Source organism: Macrobrachium nipponense, chromosome 47, assembly GCF_015104395.2.
Source record: "Macrobrachium nipponense isolate FS-2020 chromosome 47, ASM1510439v2, whole genome shotgun sequence".
Classification (NCBI taxonomy): Eukaryota; Metazoa; Arthropoda; class Malacostraca; order Decapoda; family Palaemonidae; genus Macrobrachium; species Macrobrachium nipponense.
The window spans coordinates 14,325,041-14,346,251 of NC_087222.1; the positions used below are offsets into that span (position 1 = coordinate 14,325,041).

The 21,211-nt window shown below is 36.7% G+C and overlaps 1 protein-coding gene across 1 annotated transcript in view; it reads right to left on the reverse strand.

Annotated features, from left to right (window-relative positions):
• LOC135204721 (zinc finger protein OZF-like) overlaps window positions 1–16,469 on the reverse strand; it is a 459,750-nt gene extending 443,281 nt beyond the window's left edge. Inside the window, exon 1 of the mRNA XM_064234875.1 lies at window positions 16,328–16,469. The gene's annotated coding sequence lies outside the window, so the exon portion shown is untranslated. The remainder of the gene's footprint in view (window positions 1–16,327) is intronic.
• Between the last annotated feature and the right edge of the window lie 4,742 nt (window positions 16,470–21,211).

Here is a 21,211-nt window from a genome sequence, read left to right on the forward strand (position 1 = left end):
AGAATATGTTATGTGGCCTGTCATGTGACCTATGAACCACCTGTGAAGTTCATGAGCTAAGCATTCCTTTCTCCAGTCAATCTGCTTTTGCAAGCAGAGACGACACACAGATGAAGCCTGTGTAAGCAGATTATTGAGGTTAAAAGGAACAAATGCTGATACGGCAATGATGACGTCGTCACTTGGCAGGAGATTGCTCTCAGCCAGCTAAGAGTTACGTTACTTGCTGTAAGAGATACGACGTTTAGTATTTTCAAATGATATTTTAGTGTTTTAAATTCTCCACCCGCATGAGAAGAATGTCTGAAAAAAAAAAACAACAGTACCAAAATTGAACAATATTAGTTTCATGTTGGCATTATGTTAAATAAATATTCCTTATTCAAACTATATGAAAAAGGTTTCCATACAAATTCTATATATATTATTAGCCCTGTATAAGATTCATATAGGATTATTCCATAGATAACATTTTCACTTCTAGACTCCTGACTTTAAAATCTCTTTTATTTTATTTATTTATTTTATTTATTATTAGTTTATTATTTATTTATTTATTTAATTTTTTTTTTTCATTGACTACTAATATAAATCACCGGGACAGACAATATGTCAGTAGATTTTGGATATGTGTTTGAACTTTTAGCTTATTTGTCATTACTAAAGCGTTAAGTTAGAGTTCAAATCTTTACGCATATATATTTGGATATTTAATGGTTACGTTTTGCTTATTGATATTATCGTGATTCCTTTTTTATTATAATTTGTAACCCTTCCGACTTCTTACGGAGTGTATTATATTGACTCCACTTGTATCCATATTTATTTTATTTTTTTATATTTATTTTATTTATATATTTTTTTTATATATCTTTGATAAATTAATGGTTGGCTTGAATATGTGGAAAAAAGTGTTCTAGCGGCGTACCGTATAAGGCTACTTGCGGCATCAATTCTATAGATACAAGATATCAATGATAAAGGTAATTTAAAACCGCGAGAACCGCTATAAATCCCAGTTCGGATCCAACATCACGAGTTGTAACTCGTAAGACATTGACACTTCCTATTTAATTATCCGTTATTCTACCAAACCGATTGACTCTGGGTGATCAAATATATTATTGGTTTTCTAATGGAAAGGAATTCACACAACGTGTTAAGGAGATTATTATTGATTACACCACCCGAGTCACAGATTATTATGTGTTGAATTCCATATTTACTGATTTAGCACTCATAAATATTCCTAACGCACTCAATTGCGGTGTTTGTTTTTAGTGCTATTAATTCTATATAAACGTGTCAAGGAAACTATTAACACTAAGAAGTGTTTATTCCCTCTGTCAGACTCGTAATTCTGTTATAATTCTACGTATATTCTTTCAAGGATTGATTTGGCACAGGATAGGCTCCTAAACTGACAGGTGTCTTAGTGTATCCCTTGTTTTCAAGACACGTGTTACAATTAGTTATGTGCTTTTTATATCTGTAAGCATTGTAGGCCAGTAAAATAGTGATTTGGCTTTCTGTGACATAGGAGGGAACCCTGGATGACGGAATGCAACCAGTTTATGACGATTGGTATGAAAGAGATTATTATTACTACCTGGTCGTTAGTCATCTGCTGTGTTCTTCGGGTTTTCCTCGTCACAGACCTACATATAATATTACACTTGATTACATTATTCTGATACACATACTTTAAATGTACTTTTGCTTTAGGTTTCTGCTCAAAAGTGTTTATTGTTTTTGCTTAGCCACTGACATGTTTCCGTTTCGAAGTGTTTATTGTTTGGTGCTTTAGCCACTGACCCTGTTTCCGTTTCGAAGTGTTTTTTAATTGTTTGGTGTTTATTGCTGCTGACACTTGCTTTGTTCAGTTTGCAACAGTTCTGCGCTCCGACCCAGATATTCAATGCTCGCGATCTCTTGGGTTAAGGAATTTTCTTGTTTAGATACGGTTTTTAACAATAGGTACGGATGTTTCTATATCTTTTAGTCCAATTAATGGTTCTTTGCTGTATGGTGCGGAATTGCGGGATAATGCGTCAGCTATGATATTTGCTTTCCCAGGTAGATATCTTATCTTGGCTCCAAAGACCTGAATGATCATTTGTCACCGAGTTCCTTTTGGACTGTGATTAAAGCCTTTGAAAAACTCGGTAAAGGACTCATGTTCAGTAAGGACTTTATCAGGATAGCCATAGATTATGAACTTAAAATGTACTAGTGTTTTAAAGATACCTAGCCCTTCCTTGCCTATTACTGCATATTTACTTTCAGAGGGCTTAGTTTACATCGAAATAAAACAAAAAAGCTACCTATAGGAAAGAACTGTTTATCATATTACTGAAGTAGTACCCTCTTACCCCTTGGTCTGAGGCTCTGTTGCAATAAAAAAAAATTCCTTATTTAAATCAGGGATTTTTAAGTTAGGTAAGCTGCATTTTCCGCTTTTAAGATATCGAACGCCTGTTGATGCTTTTCAGACCATAATAAATCTACGCTCTTCTTCGTAAGATCTGTTAAAGGGAGCTGTCATGATTGAAGAGTTACATATTTACATACGATTGTAATACCCACTACAGCGCAAAAGTGCTGTATCCCCCTTTTACGTTAATAAGTACCGGAAAGTTATGAATAGCCGACACCTTACCATGGACTACTTTTAAGACCTTGACCAGACACATAAAACCTAGATAAACATGTTCGGTTTTAAAAACTCACATTTAGATATTTTACTCTGAGATTATTTGTCTTTGCTCCTGTAAGCACTAGCTCTACTTTATGTGAATGTACTAAGGTATTAGAAAAGATTACAAGAAATATCCATATAGGCATGTAGGTTATCCCCTAAAAGTCTCCAAACACTATATTGTAAGTGGGGCGCACGTAAGCCGGAGGCATACGTAAAAATTGATAATGTCCCCTGGGTGTGCTGAAAACGGTGTATGAGGTACAATCACTTAGGTAATGGTATCTGGTAAAAGCATTTAAGTAAGTCCAAGTTGGTGAAAAAAAATTTATTCTAACCTAACAGAGATAAGATGTCGTCGGTACATCGCACTGGAAAACTATCGGAAGTCGTTTCCTTGTTTAAGCGACAGAAATCTACGCAGATACGCCAAGTCCGATCCTTTATGACATGACGTTTGAGAGAAAAATTATATGAGCTATTTGATTTCCTAATGACTCCTATTACTAACATTTTTCAACGTCGTCATTTATTTCTATTTTGAAATTTCATTGGGGTTCTACACGAAGGTACGTATATAGCTTTATGTTTGTCCTTAGACCGTATTTTGTTTTCAATGACATCCGTTTTTCTCCCAGAGATCACTCGCTAGTGGAGAAACTTCCTGGTATTCAGGTAGAAGATAAAAAAAATTCTGCTGAATCACCTCTGCTTGAATGACTTTACGGATATTACTTTAGATAGATTATCAGAGAGATTCATCCACGACTGGTTGGGCGTGATTAAAAACTAGCAACAATAAAAAATGCGATATTTATAACTTCCGTATCCACGATATGTATACTTTTAGGGCTTTGTTCGCGGAAATCGTTATATTTCAGAGTGTCGGGAAGGATTAAAAATTTCATTTCCCAGCAAAGTCTTTTTACACGCACTAAGACATTCGAGGGTGCATGCTTCTCGAGATTTTTGCGTGCAAAGTACGACTGCGGTTGTGGGGAAATTCTGTTGGGTCATTTGAAACAATGTTACGATTTATGAGACAAATGTATAGTTCCTTTATATAAGTTATTATTTGATTAACTGTCTCATTTTTGTTCAAACGGATTTTAATATGTTTGAAGGTTTATAGGATTTTCCTTTGATAAACACGCCTTATGCAGGATGTAAGATAATATTTTGTATACCCCTAGATGGATCTTACAATTACACTACATACAGATCAATGTTTTTTATAACTATAGAGGTATCTGTAAGCGCTCGCTTATCCGGACTTCTCATTAGGGAAGTTCGAACAACAGACGGTGAGTCCGTAAATACAAGATATTACGTGTATTAAAGAAATAAAACAAGATATTCTAATTTTTACGGCGGCCGCACAGTTGGGATTGAATCCACCAGTACTCATAATAACTTATGTATTAAAAAAAACGAAAACCTGCTCTGATTACTTTATACGGTCGTGTGTTTCATAGGAAAAATCCTTTTTAATTCAAAAAGATATCGGTATGTATGAACCAACATCGCTTTCCCCACTCTGCTAGAGTCGCTTATTGTGTGGAATTTGCTTCGCTTTGAAAACTTCGGCAGTTTTTTGACTAACCTTGACCGCTTGACTAGGTGACACAGTAACCGAGTTTGCTTGTTTGATTCTGAAAGGCTACTGTTTCTATTTCTTTTTGTAATAATTAGGATCCTTCTCTTTATTACCATCGGCACGTATGTGTGTTTTAGCATTATGTTGCTGGTTACGTATACAGCAATGAATGACGAACTATTAGGAACTGAGCGATTACTAATAAGACAAGTTATCACTACTGCATACAATTTTAACTGTTTGTACTTCATTCTTTGCTAAAATTTGAAATAGTGAGGGATCCTGGTCAGCGCATTTAGCCTGATGAAAGTTTTTTACAGACATGTTATTCCTTGCAATCCAGCCATATTTTTTAAAGTTGAGTTGAGTCATTGAGGTTCGATATTTTTATATAACTCAAAAACTCAAGGCTAAAACTGCGATCGGGACTTTGCAAAGGAGCATTTATTGTCATGACCCGAAATAGTGTTACCTCTAATTTATCTAGATTTGTACGGGTGTTCCACTTGTTTTTGTGTGTTTTCTAATCACTACGGTGCTTAACGACCCTATCCATGCATCTGTATAAATACAGACGTCCACTGCGTAAACGCATATTCACTGTTTAATATGATTTGTTACGTAAGGGATTAATAATCACCCAAAATGATAAAATTAACATAGTATATGATTATGATATTTCAGTAGAACTTCTGGAAAACAGACACTCAAAGATAAAAACTTGGCAGTAGCGAAATCTCATGATGTAGATAATTTCTGTAAAAAAGTAAGATTAAGAATGTCTCGTAACTTCAGCCACAGGAATAACAAAATTCGACCTGCAAAGGAAACACTCAAAGTTACTCCAAATGAATAAAAAATTGTACTTAGCTTGCTTTTGTGGGAAGTCACGGTGTTCCGATAACGACACACGGCCTTGGTCCTCCTTCTCTATTTAGCGGATGACCTGGTTTGGCTTCAGTTTCCCCCGTGCGCGTTGTTTCGATGATTCGAGCCTTGAAAGATCCAATGCTGCAGACGCGTTCGGTTTGTTTCTTGCAGTGCCGGAAACGCTCACTAACGATGTTTTCTTGAATGATTCTAATGAGAGACGAAGCTTGCGTTGTCGTAGGAAAAAGACACGTCGGTTTTGTTTCTTGAAGTTATTCATTAACAATGATACTAAGTTGCTTGAAGAATCTGTTGCTTTCGTCGTCGTTGAAGAGTTCTTATTGTTTTCTGAAGTCGCTCACTAACGATGATACTATGTTGCTTGAAGAATCTGCTGCTTCCGTCGTCGTTGACTTCTTATGATACATGATTTATTATTCTGATTTTTCTTCGTAGGACGTTGTAGAGTTCTTCTGGTTCGCTGGCCACCAATATTAGGGCTTGTGCCTTGTATGATAAGGCGCCCTATGAGGTAATGTTAGACTAGCGATAATCTATACTTACGAAGTCGGTATTATCTTTACGACGATGTGTTAAACTCATGGTTCGGTGAGGTTCTTGTAGAAAACACAAGGTATAAAAATAGTATATTCTTCTGAAGTTTTACATGATGAAGATCAGGTATGATCGTACAAGTCTTCTATGACGATAGCTTGATCGCTTCTGCCAATGATGATGGCTAATCCTATTCCTCTACATGATAAAGCTTAGGTAAAGAGGTACAGGTCTTCTAATGACGATCACTAACTCTGTTCTGCCTGTCTACCATCTCTGTTACAAGTTATGAAGGAACAGACAGTAGTTCGAACATATGAACATACTATCAGATGACATAGTTTCATACGAACACACAATCAAATGAGACACGCTACAGATCACGTAGGCGGTAGTTGTCTCAAGCAGGGAGCTTGGACTAATGTTTATAACAATTGAATGACTACAGGTGACGGCATGTTATCTTAGCCTACATACTTATTGTATACGTCATCTTTAGCGTCTCTAGTCTGATCACATTCCTGCAAGCAATCTGGTTGACCTCTTTAGTTTTAGACTTTTATATATATGGACTAACATTCCATATTTTTATTATGTAAACACTTACATATGTAGTATACAGTATACTGTAAGCTAGGTTACTGTATTCGTATATATACGATATATGTACCATGAAAACATCATCATATACACGAGGCTAACTTGTTAAATGTTATTCAATTTCTCTATGTGCTGAATTATTATAAGCCAATGTGCATTGAACCTAGAGAATTAGCTGACATTAATAATTATAATTACTATGTCATGCATGTATAAAGTATGCTGTGTAGTGTAGGCTACGCTACCCTATATGTAAAGATGGTAATGATTACCCTAGTGTAGGCTAGGCTAGTATAATATTCTGACAGTAAATTAACATGGGCCGACTTACGTCCAAATTGATTTACGACCGGTTGGTCGGAACCAATTGCAGTCGTAAGTTGCCAACTACCTGTATGAACATTTTTAGTGAGTTTTTCTTGTGTTTTAACTAACAAAATAGGCAGTTTTAAGCATTTTTATAAGGGTTTCAACTATTCACAGGTTCTAGCTATTTGCGGGGGAGTCTGGTACCCATACCCCGCAAATTTTGGGGGAACACTGTATGACGTTACTAACAATACGTTTATCATTCTCCTTTACTTTTTTAATTCATTTAACTAGAAGATATGCTAAATAAAGACATGGAGAAAACATTAGCATTCTGAAAAAGGAGAATTTTTTTTCTCTCTCTCTTATTCTAGGCCAAGATTTACCAGTAAGTTTATGAAATCTAACATTAAAAATTTGTAGAACTACCATGCAGTAGGTGAAGCATACCAGGTTGATATCTCCTCAGGCAGGGTCTTTATCCCATCTTCTAGATAAGTAAGTTAAAAATAGTAAAAGAGAATGATAAAAGTACTTTTAACATTATATTCGTTACATAAATGTGTACAGCCATGAACAACTGAACGAGATACAATTTTCAGCAAAGTGTAACCGAATCGGATCACAAAATCCACCTTGCTTGTATTTCAACCATCGAGCAATAGTAAACAATTACTGCAGTTATGTTATAAATTACGTTATATAGAAAAGGACTGATATATTTCTATGTAATAACTTTATTCACTATGGATGAAAGATTGGAAGGTAATATACACAGGTAAATTTAAACTGAAAGTTGTAGCTTAAGCTGAGAAAACAGTGTTCAAGCTGCTAATGACTATTATCATGCATCAGCAACAAGGACTAAACTCCCGTAAACTTTGATATGCCATCAAACACAACTATAGATAAAATTGATGTAAACTATTTTAATCAAAACTACCTGGCATGAAAAAACATTTTACTATTGTTCTTACGCTAATAAAAGATAAGGAACGTAAAGCCTGTATCACAATGGAATCAAGTGAAAATAGCGAACTGAATCAATTTTTTTACATAATAAACATGTCCCCAACGCAATCTATTACGGAGTAAATAATTTAGTTCACGAGATGTATTCAAGTTATATTTCAACTTGAAAACACATTGTATAACGAAAAATGACCTTGTCCCATATAAGTAAAGTATCTAGATATTCATTTATGCTAACTAGAAGCAAGAAAACTCACTCAGAATTGAGTTAAGTACAGCGAAATAAACTCGTATCTTCCATCAGCAGATTGCCAAACCAAAACAATGACCGCTATGTTAGTATTCTATAGTTAATACAATAATAAGAGAATAAATACAATATTACTGGATACAGTGAAGGAATATATGACTTTTTAAAAGATTCATGGAAAAGATTGATATTTGCTACGTTTGTATTTCATGATATGTAACCATCAACAGCCTTACACCATTCAATTATGACAATGTCAGACTGAATCTGATTCGTGTTCAATTTCTTTTTATATTGAATTATCATATGATCAGATTCTCATTTCATGTTCAATTTCTTTTTGCACTGAATTATCATATGTCAGAATGCAATGAACATCCAAAATTAGCTGATATAATTACTATACCATACGTGTAGTATATGGTATACTGTAGGCTAGGCTACTGTATATGTATACGATATACCATAGTATATGCTAGGCTTACTCTTGTAAGTGTTATTCAATTTCTCATTGTACTGAATTATCATAAGTCAAACTGCATTGAATGTACCATAGTATATGCTAGGCTTACTCTTGTTAGTGTTATTCAATTTCTCATTGTACTGAATTATCATAAGTCAAACTGCATTGAATGTAGAGAATTAGCTGATTAAAATAATTACAATACCACATGTGTATAGAGTATACTGTGTAGTGTAGGCTAGGCTACCATATAAGTAAGGATGAAACTTACCGCAGTGTAGGTTAGGCTATATTCGAGATATGATTTCTCCAACAAACGATGGGTTTTTTGGAACCTAACCCCATTGTAAGTAGGTGAATGCCTGTAAAAATAAAAGACAAACACTGGTGAAAGACACAATTTGCACCAGTTATTTCGTAGCATAAATCCTCCTCTACTCGTCTTTTGGTCAATTGAAAAAATAACCTAAGACATGGGGCTATAGGGTTAGGGGGAAATACCGCAGTGGAGCCATCGTCATCGCATGGCTCAGCCTTATTCACTCAATATTTAATTGGCAAAACAAGAATACAATTACATCTTTAAGCATAGCATTCAAAAGATTGAAGTTTCGTCAACATAATGTGATATATGAAAGCGCCATACGAACTAAAATAAGCATGTGAGCTCTTCGTAAAATATGTTTTCAAGGCAGTTTTGAAATCCAATATGGCGGCTACGTTTTGCATGGACGGTTCTCATCAGTGACGGCCACCATCTTTCCCCAGCCTTCCCAGCACTCATTTGAACAATGTTAGCGTATGTATGTAACGTTTATTGATCTTACTCAAGATTGCAGTTGTAATCAGCACAAAAACAAACAATTTGTTACCTATATTAGTGAAAGTATGAAACTTGTTATTCCCGGGGTTATGGTTTGAACTGAATTCATTCTTACCTTGTAATCGGCGGTTTTTATCCTTACTGCCATCACAACTGAAACTCCACAGTGCTTATTTGATTGTTATTATACACATTTTGGTCTCAGTTCACTCCACATTGCACTTTAAACCCGTTGCTGTTCCTGGTTTCTAAGCGCGCGCGCCATAAACACAATTACGAATAGCAGACGACGACAGACGACGAAACTGCAAAGTTTTATTCCCTAAACTGTTTACTTTACTCGTTATTTAGTTTAAATTTACTTTGTTATTTAAAAATTTTGATTTAATTCATGTATATTATCCCTTTTTTGCAACCAAATTACCCCAAAAATTACAGATATTTCTAAAGTAGATAAAATCAAAAATGTGTTTCTAACGTTTTCGTACATCTGGGCTGCCGAAAACCATAGAGGAACGAATACGGAAAAGTGCAGAGGAACGACTACGTTTTTTTTTGTTTTTGCTTTTTTGTTTTTGCTGACTTTTCATTGATTTCAGTCTTATTAGTATTTTGAATTTCTTTAATAATCGTATGCCAGAAATAAATGTAACCTTTAATGTTTGCATGCTTTAATGTTTGCATGCTAAGAATGGCAAATCATCGTTGCCACATTAGTGGAGGCTTCACACATACGCCGTTCCATTATTATAAACTGTTTCCATGAATTCTAGTTGTCATAGTAATGCAATAATGATAAAATTGCTTTAATATTTATGTATATATACTTCCAATACACAGCCTAATTTCACCAATTTCAACGTTTTGTGTGTAGTCTTATACCCAGTTTGGAGGGTCAACACATACCGAATGGCAACAGAGAGAGAGAGAAGAGAGAGAGAGAGAAAGGAAGGCGGAGGAACGAAGAAGAAAAGGGGAGAGGGTAGTGGAGCTTTATACACGTGTTCGTATCCATTTCTGCATAATGGAGTTTTTGTCTCTTGGTACAAGGACAAGTGTCGTTATTCTTTACGATTAGTGATTCACGATAACCCTTATAAATTACGGCACTGGGTGTAATGCACTATAGCAAAATCTCGTTCTGTTACGAGTGTTCGTTACAGAAATAGGTATTGCCCAAAACGTGCTTGCACTGTCTCTGAAACCCATAGTAGACATGCTGCTTAGTTGTCAATCAAGTTTTTATAACCAAGTATTTTTTACAAGCTAGCTATTGAATAAATTTGTATTTTTCTCAGTCAAAACATATGCCCCTCAATGCTAACTTTCCTCTTTTAACGACTTTCTGGTCATTGCAAATTCGGCCCCATAATTTCTTATGGTGCGAAAACAGACAGAGGCCCATGGACCGAAAACGATTGCGTCACACTACGGCGATAATCCAGCAGTAAAACATTTTCATATATCCAAAAAAGTAAATAATAAAGATATATATGCGCATTACGATTATAACAATTACATGTATAGCTGATAACAATCTGCATGAATAACTGGTAAACTGTTCTGCAATGACAGTTGAGTATAGCAATTATTTACAATAAGTACGAAAGTCAAGATGTCGTGACGTCATAATACAGAACTTAAAAGAACGTTCTAATTCAGAAAAATAATTACTTAAATTTGAGTCAGAGTCGAGTTACTTTTTCAATAACGAATATTTTCAAATTAATCATCATAAATATGTAAAATATTGATGTTTTACTACTTATTTAAAAATTAGCTAAGAGCACGCTCTCGTCATCTTCTACCAAAACAGCTGTTTACTCCTGGCTTGTTGTTGGTGAGAAATCGTGTTTCGATTGTTGTGATAAAAGTGCTCCAGCGTCTGTGGGTACAAGTGGTGTGCGGATTTATCACAGGAAATGGAAAGTTTGTTGACACAAGCGACTCCGTAAACATCGAGATGGCGTCAATCTTCGAAACATTTTTAGTTGTAAGTAAAAATTTCTAAAGCGTTTTGGTGAGATTTCCACTGCCGTGGGCGCCATTTTCAGTACCCTCTGTTTAAATCTTAAAATTTGGCCTTAATTTCTACTTGGAGGAAAATACTTACTTCGAAAGGAGAGTAGAGGTCTTTAGCTCCGTTTCTCACCAACAACAAGTCGCGACTGATGCCCATCTCGGGTGTCAGGACGCGTTATAATGTACTTTTTCGTCTTTTTCGGAGGGTGGCAAAAGCGTTTGAATGTAGGTGGCCTGGTTGGCCTGCTGTGATATTCTACCCTATGTTCTTCCTGTAGCAAGAAATCTCAAAGTGGCTGAAAGACGCTCATGTGGACTAGCCTAATTGCTTCTCTCATGCAAGTGTCCTTTTTTTCTATTAAAGGTGATACCTGACTTAAGAGTTCCAAATATGTGTCATGATCCATTCGCATGTAGTTAAACCAGTCATCTTTTTTCTAGTGCTAGTTTCCTTCATTAAGTTAACATGAGAGTATTTTTGTCGTTTACGCAGCCAATGTTTGGACCAAATCTTCCTTTTTCTTGTTTTCACCTTCAAACAGCACGCTAGAGCAATAGCAACGAGATTGTCGTCGAGAGAAGACATGTAGTAGGTAGTATAGCCTAACTCCTCCACCACAAACAGTGCCACACTGACCCACTTGCCACCGGCCGTTTCAAATACGTGTAATAACTCTAGCCGTAGGCCAGAAATTTTCCTACCCCCTGGCGCCGTAGGCCAGGTTGGCCGTAGGAAACCGGATACGTGTATTAGGGGCTTAAGGGTGGGTATTTACTAGGTAGGTAGTACTACTACCTAGTACAGTAGGTACCTACCTAGTAGTACCTAGGTAGCCTAGGTATATACCTAGTAGGGTAGAACATCACGACAGGCCAACCCTCATCACGGTAGACGGGTCTTATTCACTCGATATTTAATTGGTGAAACATGAATACAATTGCAACTCTAAGCATACCATTTAAAAGACTGAAGTTTCGTCAACATATTGTGATATATGAAAGCCCCATACGAACTAAAATAAGCATGTGAGCTTCGTAAAATATGTTTTCAAGGCAGTTTTGAAATCCAATATGGCGGCTACGTTTTGCATGGACGGTTCTCATCAGTGACGGCCACCATCTTTCCCCAGCCTTCCAGCACTCATTGAACAATGTTAGCGTATGTATGTAATGTTTATTGATCTTACTCAAGATTGCAGTTGTAATCAGCACAATAAAACAACATTTTGTTGCCTATATTAGTGAAAGTATGAAACTTGTTATTCCCGGGGTTATGGTTGAACTGAATTCATTCTTACCTTGTAATCGGCGGTTTTTATCCTTACTGCCATCACAACTGAAACTCCACAGTGCTTATTTGATTGTTATTATACACATTTTGGTCTCAGTTCACTCCACATTGCACTTTAAACCCGTTGCTGTTCCTGGTTTCTAAGCGCGCGCGCCATAAACACAATTTCGAACAGCAGACGACGACAGACGACGAAACTGCAAAGTTTTATTCCCTAAACTATTTACTTTACTCGTATTTAGTTTAAATTTACTTTGTTATTTAAAAATTTTTGATTTAATTCATGTATATTATCCCTTTTTTGCAACCAAATTACCCCGAAAAATTACAGATATTTCTAAAGTAGATAAAATCAAATGTTTCTAACGTTTTCGTACATCTGGCTGCCGAAAACCATAGAGGAACGACTACGTTTTTTTTTTTTTTTTGCTTTTTTGTTTTTGCTAGCACTTTTCATTGATTTCAGTCCTTTTATTAGTATTTTGAATTTCTTTAACTAATCGTATGCCAGAAATAAATGTAACCTTTAATGTTTGCATGCTTTAATGTTTGCATGCTAAGAATGGCAAAATCATCGTTGCCCACATTAGTGGAGGCTTCACACATACGCCGTTCCATTATTATCCTGTTAAGCGTCCGCCCCTGATGAGCTCGCTGCTAACGTACCGTCACGCTTTTTTTGTAATCAGCGATCATAGCACTGATGATAGTTTTTCAAAGTTAATATTGATTTTTATGTTTGTTATTCATACTGTAATTAACTGTAGGAAATTCTCTCTCTCTCTCTCTCTCTCTCTCTCTCTCTCTCTCTCTCTCTCTCTCTCTCTCTCTCTCTCTCTCTCTCTCTCGGAGTCCAGTCACTCGGCAAAGAAAAAGTCATCTTTCACTCCCGCAATTGGAAGAAAAAAGTTTGTATCATCACTGGAGGATTCAGAACTAGAGCTCTCATCATCAAATAGGTTATCAATATCACACTCCTCATCTAGTATTTGATTGATCTCACCTGAAGAAATATGCCTCCTCTTTGGGACATTCATTGTGAAAGACGCGAAATCCAATTTGTCTCGATAAGCGCCCGAAGCGTATTGAAAGAAAACCAACAGGGACAGGCAGTTTTCTAGCATAAGCGACCACCAGGAAAGAGTTGCCAGGCTGGAAATAAGTTTCCCATGTGCTGAGAGTGTTACCAAATGATGTTCCTACACTTTCTATACGAGTAAACGTTATTACGGGGCTGACGGCTTGACAAGCACAGTTAAAGTCTTGAACGTAATATCCCGTTGAAGGCGCTACCGAGTAGATCGCGGTAAACGTATTATTACGTGGGTGACGCTTAACAGGTTATAAACTGTTTCCATGAATTCTAGTTGTCATAGTAATGCAATAATGATAAAATTGCTTTAAATATTTATGTATATATACTTCCAATACATAGCCTAATTTCACCAATTTCAACGTTTTGTGTGTAGTCTTATACCCAGTTTGGAGGGTCAACACATACCGAATGGCAACAGAGAGAGAGAGAGAGAGAGAGAGAGAGAGAGAGAGAGTGAGAGAGAGAGAGAGAAAGGAAGGCGGAGGAACGAAGAAGAAAAGGGATGGCGGTGGAGGGGGGGGGGGGGGGGGAGAGGGTAGGTGGAGCTTTATACGCGTGTTCGTATCCATTTCTGCATAATGGAGTTTTTGTCTCTTGGTACAAGGACAAGTGTCGTTATTCTTTACGATTAGTGATTCACGATACCCTTATAAATTACGGCACTGGGTGTAATGCACTATAGCAAAATCTCGTTCTGTTAAGAGTGTTCGTTACAGAAATAGGTATTGCCCAAAAACGTGCTTGCACTGTCTCTGAAACCCATAGTAGACATGCTGCTTAGTTGTCAATCAAGTTTTTATAACCAAGTATTTTTTACAAGCTAGCTATTGAATAAATTTGTATTTTTCTCAGTCAAAACATATGCCCCTCAATGCTAACTTTCCTTTTTTAACGACTTTCTGGTCATTGCAAATTCGGCCCCATAATTTCTTATGGTGCGAAAACAGACAGAGGCCCATGGACCGAAAACGATTGCGTCACACTACGGCGATAATCCAGCAGTAAAACATCTTCATATATCCAAAAAGTAAATAATAAAGATATATATGCGCATTACGATTATAACAATTACATGTATAGCTGATAACAATCTGCATGAATAACTGGTAAACTGTTCTGCAATGACAGTTGAGTATAGCAATTATTTACAATAGGTACGAAAGTCAAGATGTCGTGACATCATAATACAGAACTTAAAAGAACGTTCTAATTCAGAAAAATAATTACTTAAATTTGAGTCAGTCGAGTTACTTTTTCAATAACGAATATTTTCAAATTAATCATCATAAATATGTAAAATATTGATGTTTTACTACTTATTTAAAAATTAGCTAAGAGCACGCTTCTCGTCATCTTCTACCAAATCAGCTGTTTACTCCTGGCTTGTTGTTGGTGAGAAATCGTGTTTCGATTGTTGTGATAAAAGTGCTCCAGCGTCTGTGGGTACAAGTGGTGTGCGGATTTATCACAGGAAATGGAAAGTTTGTTGACACAAGCGACTCCGTAAACATCGAGATGGCGTCAATCTTCGAAACATTTTTAGTTGTAAGTAAAAATTTCTAAAGCGTTTTGGTGAGATTTCCACTGCCGTGGGCGCCATTTTCAGTACCCTCTGTTTAAATCTTAAAATTTGGCCTTAATTTCTAACTTTGGAGAAAATACTTACTTCGAAAGGAGAGTAGAGGTCTTTAGCTCCGTTTCTCACCAACAACAAGTCGCGACTGATGCCCATCTCGGGTGTCAGGACGCGTTATAATGTACTTTTTCGGAGGGTGGCTAATTGTTGATTGTAGGTGGCCTGCTTGGCCTGCTGTGATGTTTTACCCTAATTACTTTTTCAACAACAAATATTTTCAAATTAATAATCATGATATTCTAAAAATATTTATGCAATTCATGACCTTATACTACCGTTTAACTATTTATTTAAATAATTATCTAGTGCACGCTTCTTCCTCTTCAACCAAAAATCGTAGTTTTCTTAAAAAAGTAGTGGTTGGAAGTCGTTTACGACTGTTGTGATAAGTGCCCCAGCGTCTATGAGTAAAAGTGGTGTGCGAATTTAGCACAGGAAATGGGAAGTTTGTTGACACAAGCGACTCCACAAACATTGAGACGGTGTCAATCTTCAAAATTTTGGTAGTTGCAAGTAAAAATTTCGAAAGTGTCATGGAGGTAGTGTGCACTGCGTAGAGCCAGTCTTTTCATTACCCTCTGTTTAATCTTAAAATACCTATGGCCTTAATTCCTAACTTTGGAGAAAATACTTACTTCGAAAGGAGAGTTGAGGTCTCGAATTCCTGCTCTCACCACCAGCAACTCATGATTGATGACCATCTCCGGTGTCAGGACATGTTAAAGTACTTTTTAAGAGGGTGGCTTCAAACGCGGTAGAAAGTGACTCGGCTAGTCCAGTCGGTTGTTTCCCCTATAGATTAAATTGCCGTACCTAAACCTTCCGTGAAATCATAAAAAAATCATAGAGTATTACTGAACCAGACACTCTCAGGATACAGTAAGCCAGGATACAGGCATCCTGTAGCCTCTACACTTCTGAGATCCTACAGAAATTTACAGCCTAGCCTAAACCCAACATTAGCCTATGAATAAATCATTGAGACATCATAAAATATAACTTATTTAATTTAGACAGTCTCAGGTCAAGACCCCATAGAAGGCTAAGGACGATAGGGCAACTTACGAGTACTAGAACAGAGGCTACTTAGCTATAACTCTAGAAGTTAATGATACAACCTAGCTAGTAAAACATCTGTTAATCACATTATTACAGCAATTATCGGTTATCCTTGTAATTTACCAATTATTACGATTGATTAAGAATTGTCTCGATTATAAAGATGGCAATTATAGAAGAGAAAAATTCGTTTGAACTTTGAATAAAGTTACGCTACTAACTAAGGCGGTCAATGGCGTCGCTTTGTTGACATTTTGAGCGTCTTCTATTTTACAGTATTAATGTTTGTGGTTCTGGTTTAGAAGTAGTTTCGGTTATTTTCATGCGTTCTAATAAGTCAATTTGTGGATAATTGTAAGCAATCAGTGGGAATATAATTAAACATTCATGTAATTTACTAATAAACTGAATAATATAATGGTAATTATTAGGCAAAATAATGGATTCCGGTAATGGTGGTTTGTTTACGTTTTGGGCGTCGTCTATTAAAGACCTCTCGTTCGTGGTTCCCGTTTGAATTTGACGTTTTGATTCAAATCTAATAGATGAAAAGGGGAAAGTTATATATAATCACTGGAGAAATGATAAAAAAAAGATAATTTATATTATTATTAGATATTAGAATAAATTGCCGATGTGGTATTAATAGTAGTAGGTGGAATTTTAATTCTTTTATACATTCTTTCCTATTTCAACCTCCTCAGCAGATCGGCAAATAAAGCATATTAGCCATCAAGGTCTCTATGAGCTTTTTTCTATTAACGGAGTCAAATGCTTTTTGGAAGTCTATTGATACCACAAATATTGGGTCCTTCTTTTTCTCTACATTTCTTGAATGCAATATTCTAAGATATATAAATTATCAATTCCTGTTCTTTGTACAGTAAAGCTTGATTGCAGTTCATTTGTTTCCTCTATATTTCTAAATTGGTTTTCTATTTTGGTTTTCAGGATCCCCATGAAAACTTTACATCAGTGGTTTTACTTTCCTATAGTCTGCTACCCTAGTTAGGGTCGTTGTGCTTACAATCTTTTGTAATTATTGAACTCTGTAAGGACAACGCTTTTTCCCTTCGGGGCCTATTTCGGGCAGACGGACGAGGCCCATCACAGTGTCCCAGGCATCTTGGGAGTCAGCGCCGCGCATAGGGTTCGCGACTAGCTCGAGGGCGCGGGCGGCCTTTTCAGCGATGGGCGCGGAATAGGCTGTCACGAGCCTTTCTTTTATCTCGTCGAGCGTGACAAGTCAGGTTCGTGCTCGACCGGTCAGCCAGTTAGATATTCGGTCGAACACCTCTGTCGGGAGAGCCGCTGCGATGAGGTCAGCCTGCAGCACTTTGTTCGTGAGCCCCGCGATCCGGAATTGCCCTTCAGCTCGGAAGAACCAGGCGGTCGGGTCAGCCGTTGTGAAGGGGGGCAATTTGTCAGCTTGAGCGGCCGCTGTGTCCGAGGCCGTCGCTGGGGCGGGGGAGGCCTGGGTTTCCCGCGTGGTACTGTCTGCACCCATTGTCCTCTCTCACAGAAACGGTCGACAGAGTCGTGAATGGCGGGCCAAACCGTTTGAGGAAACACCTGAACACACCTTGGGCAGGTATGCCGTATTTAGTCCGTTAGAGGCGTTGGTTATTTCCACGGTAGGAGCTTTCAGAGATCTATACTGAGGCGCCGTGTGAGTCCGTTAAAGATCTCTGAAGGTGAGCGGCGGTAGTAAGTCCCTTAATGGCTGAGCCAAAACCACTTGGGTCACCGTCCAAACCGGGAGGTCACCAGTTGTAAGAGGTGGACAAAGAGGCAGGTAGAAGTGTACTGATTTTTATTACAGACAAACTGGGTTGACATAGACAGGTGCGGACGGATATGTAGTGCAGTCTCGCACCGCAAACAGAAATGACTCCGAGACGGTAAATTTGTGTTTTCTTACAGACATTCATTTAGATATAATAAAGCGTACAAATAGTGGAATTGCATATGTTATACATCGGCGGAAAGGCCGCGGAATGCTCTATCGGATGGAAGTAAGAACAACGCGACTTGATGATTGGTTACAATGAAAATAGGGAAAAAGCGTTGTCCTTACAACTCCCTGCCTATCTCTCGAAATCCATTTTTTCTCTCTTTTTTCAGGTCTGGGAGGGAATTTTACTTATATATACAAGGGGGGCATGGAAGGAAGGACTTCTTAGAGGGGACGTGGTCATATAAAGGTCGAGAACCACTGCTTTATATGATACACTTGTTAGTGCAAATGACCTAAGATCTTTGACTGTGGGGTGTTGTTTCTTGGGTGTAAGTGTTGTTTTTTACTTAAACAAGCTGCTCTGCATTGAATGTTGGTGCTTTGTAAGAATAATTTGAACAGAACTGGTTTCATTTCGTCTGTCCCCGGTGCTTTATTTTATTAATTTTCCTTTTCTCTAGTTGATTTTTTTTACTTCTTCTGCAGTTATACTACTGACTTTAATTTCTGTCTTTGTCATATCATACAGTCCATCCACGTTTTCTCTCCTAATGACATATGGTAGGTATATCATATGCTTTTCTTATCTTGTCACTGGTCTTTCCATCATTTCTTCCATGTCATGTTCATCTGTTCTTTTTTGCACTCATTCCATATCTCTCTTATTTTGTTTACTTCTTTAGGTGTTTTTTTTTCCTGAATTAGACCAGCTCTTTCTTTCATAGGGTAAAATTCTTCCTTAATTAATCTCTTGCTTATTATTTTTGTCGTACCTCCTGACCCATTCTTTTTCTGAGGTGGTCTGTTTTTGTCATCCATTATCTCATTTCTAATCTTTCCTCATATTCTTCACGTGTTTCCTTTATTACTCTCCGTACTTTCTGTCTTTTTTTATAGTAAGCTTCTTCATAGTATCTCTTCTCTTCTACGCGTGTGGCTTAACTTTTCAATTTGTTATATACATCCCTCTTTGGCATATTTCTTTCTTTATGTTTTTGGTGACCCATAATAGTTCTCTTTCTTCTTGCTTTCCTTGCTTTAACCTTCTTTTAATTCCTAATCTTTTCTAGGTTATTTGTTTTTTGCTTCACGCATTGTTTCCTCCAGCTGGGTTAGAGCTCCTTTTCTGTCTTGTTGGCTTTGTTCACATTATATATATTCAAGATATTCCCTGGTGGACTCTTCTGTTATTTTCAGGTATCTGATTTCTTTTCTTTCCTTTTTAAATGTTTTTCTTAGTTTTGTGTTCATTCTGAATTGGACTTTTATGAGGTGGTGGTCTGATAGGTCATATTCATACTTTCCCTCATCTATCGCCATACATTCGTAGTTTTTATACATATTTTGGTTAACCAGGGCAAAGTCTATAGTGCTGTTCTGATCTCCTCTACTCCAGATTATCCCCCATTTGCAGTTGGGATCTCCATTTAATAGTGATAGGTCATATTTTTCAATTTAGGTCCATGAAGTATTTTCCATTTTGGTCAAGTTCTTGTGTCCCTACGAAACCTAATTGCCATTTGAAGTCCCCAAGTACAATCAGAGGCAGGTACCTATGTGGTCTTCTTTAATGCTTGATGTAAGGCGCTCATCAATCAATTGTTTCTTTTTATATCACTAGTTGACACATAGACTAGGATTTTGTTAAATCTTGTTGCTCTATAATTACTACCCTCTATAATTACTAGTTGGAAGTCTGTGTTCTGATTTTCCTTTTTTTAACTGGATATCTCCTTTGGATCTATACATTATTAATAGACCTCCTTCTTTGGTTCCATCCTCATCTCTCATTGAGTGTACCACACTGATACTACCTGTTGAGAATAGCAATTTTGCTGTTTCAGATACGTTTCGGTGATGCACATTATTGTGTTTTTCTGTGTTAAGTCCATTAGTTCCATTAATTCAGCTTTTGCCAGTCCTTTGGTATTTATGAACTTTACTTCAAGATCTCTTTATGCATCTTCTGAGTTGTTCACGATCTGTTCATTTCCTTTATTATCAAAAGTGCTTCTACATCTCTAACCTTTATCTATTAGTAGTAGTAGTAGTAGGTGGGATATGCCTTCGAAACGGCTTCCTTGCTTCTTTTATTCCTCCTTTGTTTGTGTTTGTTTGAGCTTCTTCTCTCTGAAATACCACATTTCTTTTATAAAATCTTTCCTATTTCCCACTTCCTCCCTCAGCAGAACTACCAATAATAGTATATTTGCTACTAATTCCTCTTTATTTTCTTGATATGGTAGCTGCATAAAGCTATATCTATTTCTAATTTCATTGTATGCTGGACAGTAAAGTAAGAAATGTTCTAAATTTTCATTTTGTTCCTCACAGTATAAACATTTTGTATCTTCTCCTTTGATCCTATTTCTATCATTTAATCCTAGTATACCTAGTCTGGCCATACTTATCAGCATGGTTTTTTCAGTGTTGTCCTACCAGATTTCTTCTCTTATGTTTTCTTTATATTTTCTGTAGATTCTTAACGTTGACTTTTCATTCATTTCTTTCTGCCATGTTTTTCTGTCCCAATTGTTTATTATTTCTCTTAACTGTTTGTCTTTAACTGCTTCAATTTTACTTAAGTTTATGTTTAGTTCTTTCATATACCTACTCTTTTACTTGCATGATCCAGGTTTTTTTTTTCATACTGATCCATGGTTATCTCATATAGGAGCCTATTTCCACCACTCTTCAGTGTATGTTTCAGGTAGAATAATTTATTCTTGATATCTCTGGAGTGGCAGGAAGAGGCCCCTATTTCAGATCTTAACGCACAACTTGCTGTGTAACTTGTCGCTTTCAAAATTGCTCTATGTACTTTATTGTCTATCTTCTGAAATTCATTTATAGTTTTCTTGTCAAGTTTCATGACTTCCATTGCATACATGAATGATGGCATTGCTAGTCCTTTCCAGTACAATTTTCCTATTTTTACTCTGCTACAGCTTTTATTGATGACTGCATTAGCCATATTTGCCATCTGCTTTGCTTTAATTTGGGCCCTTTTTAT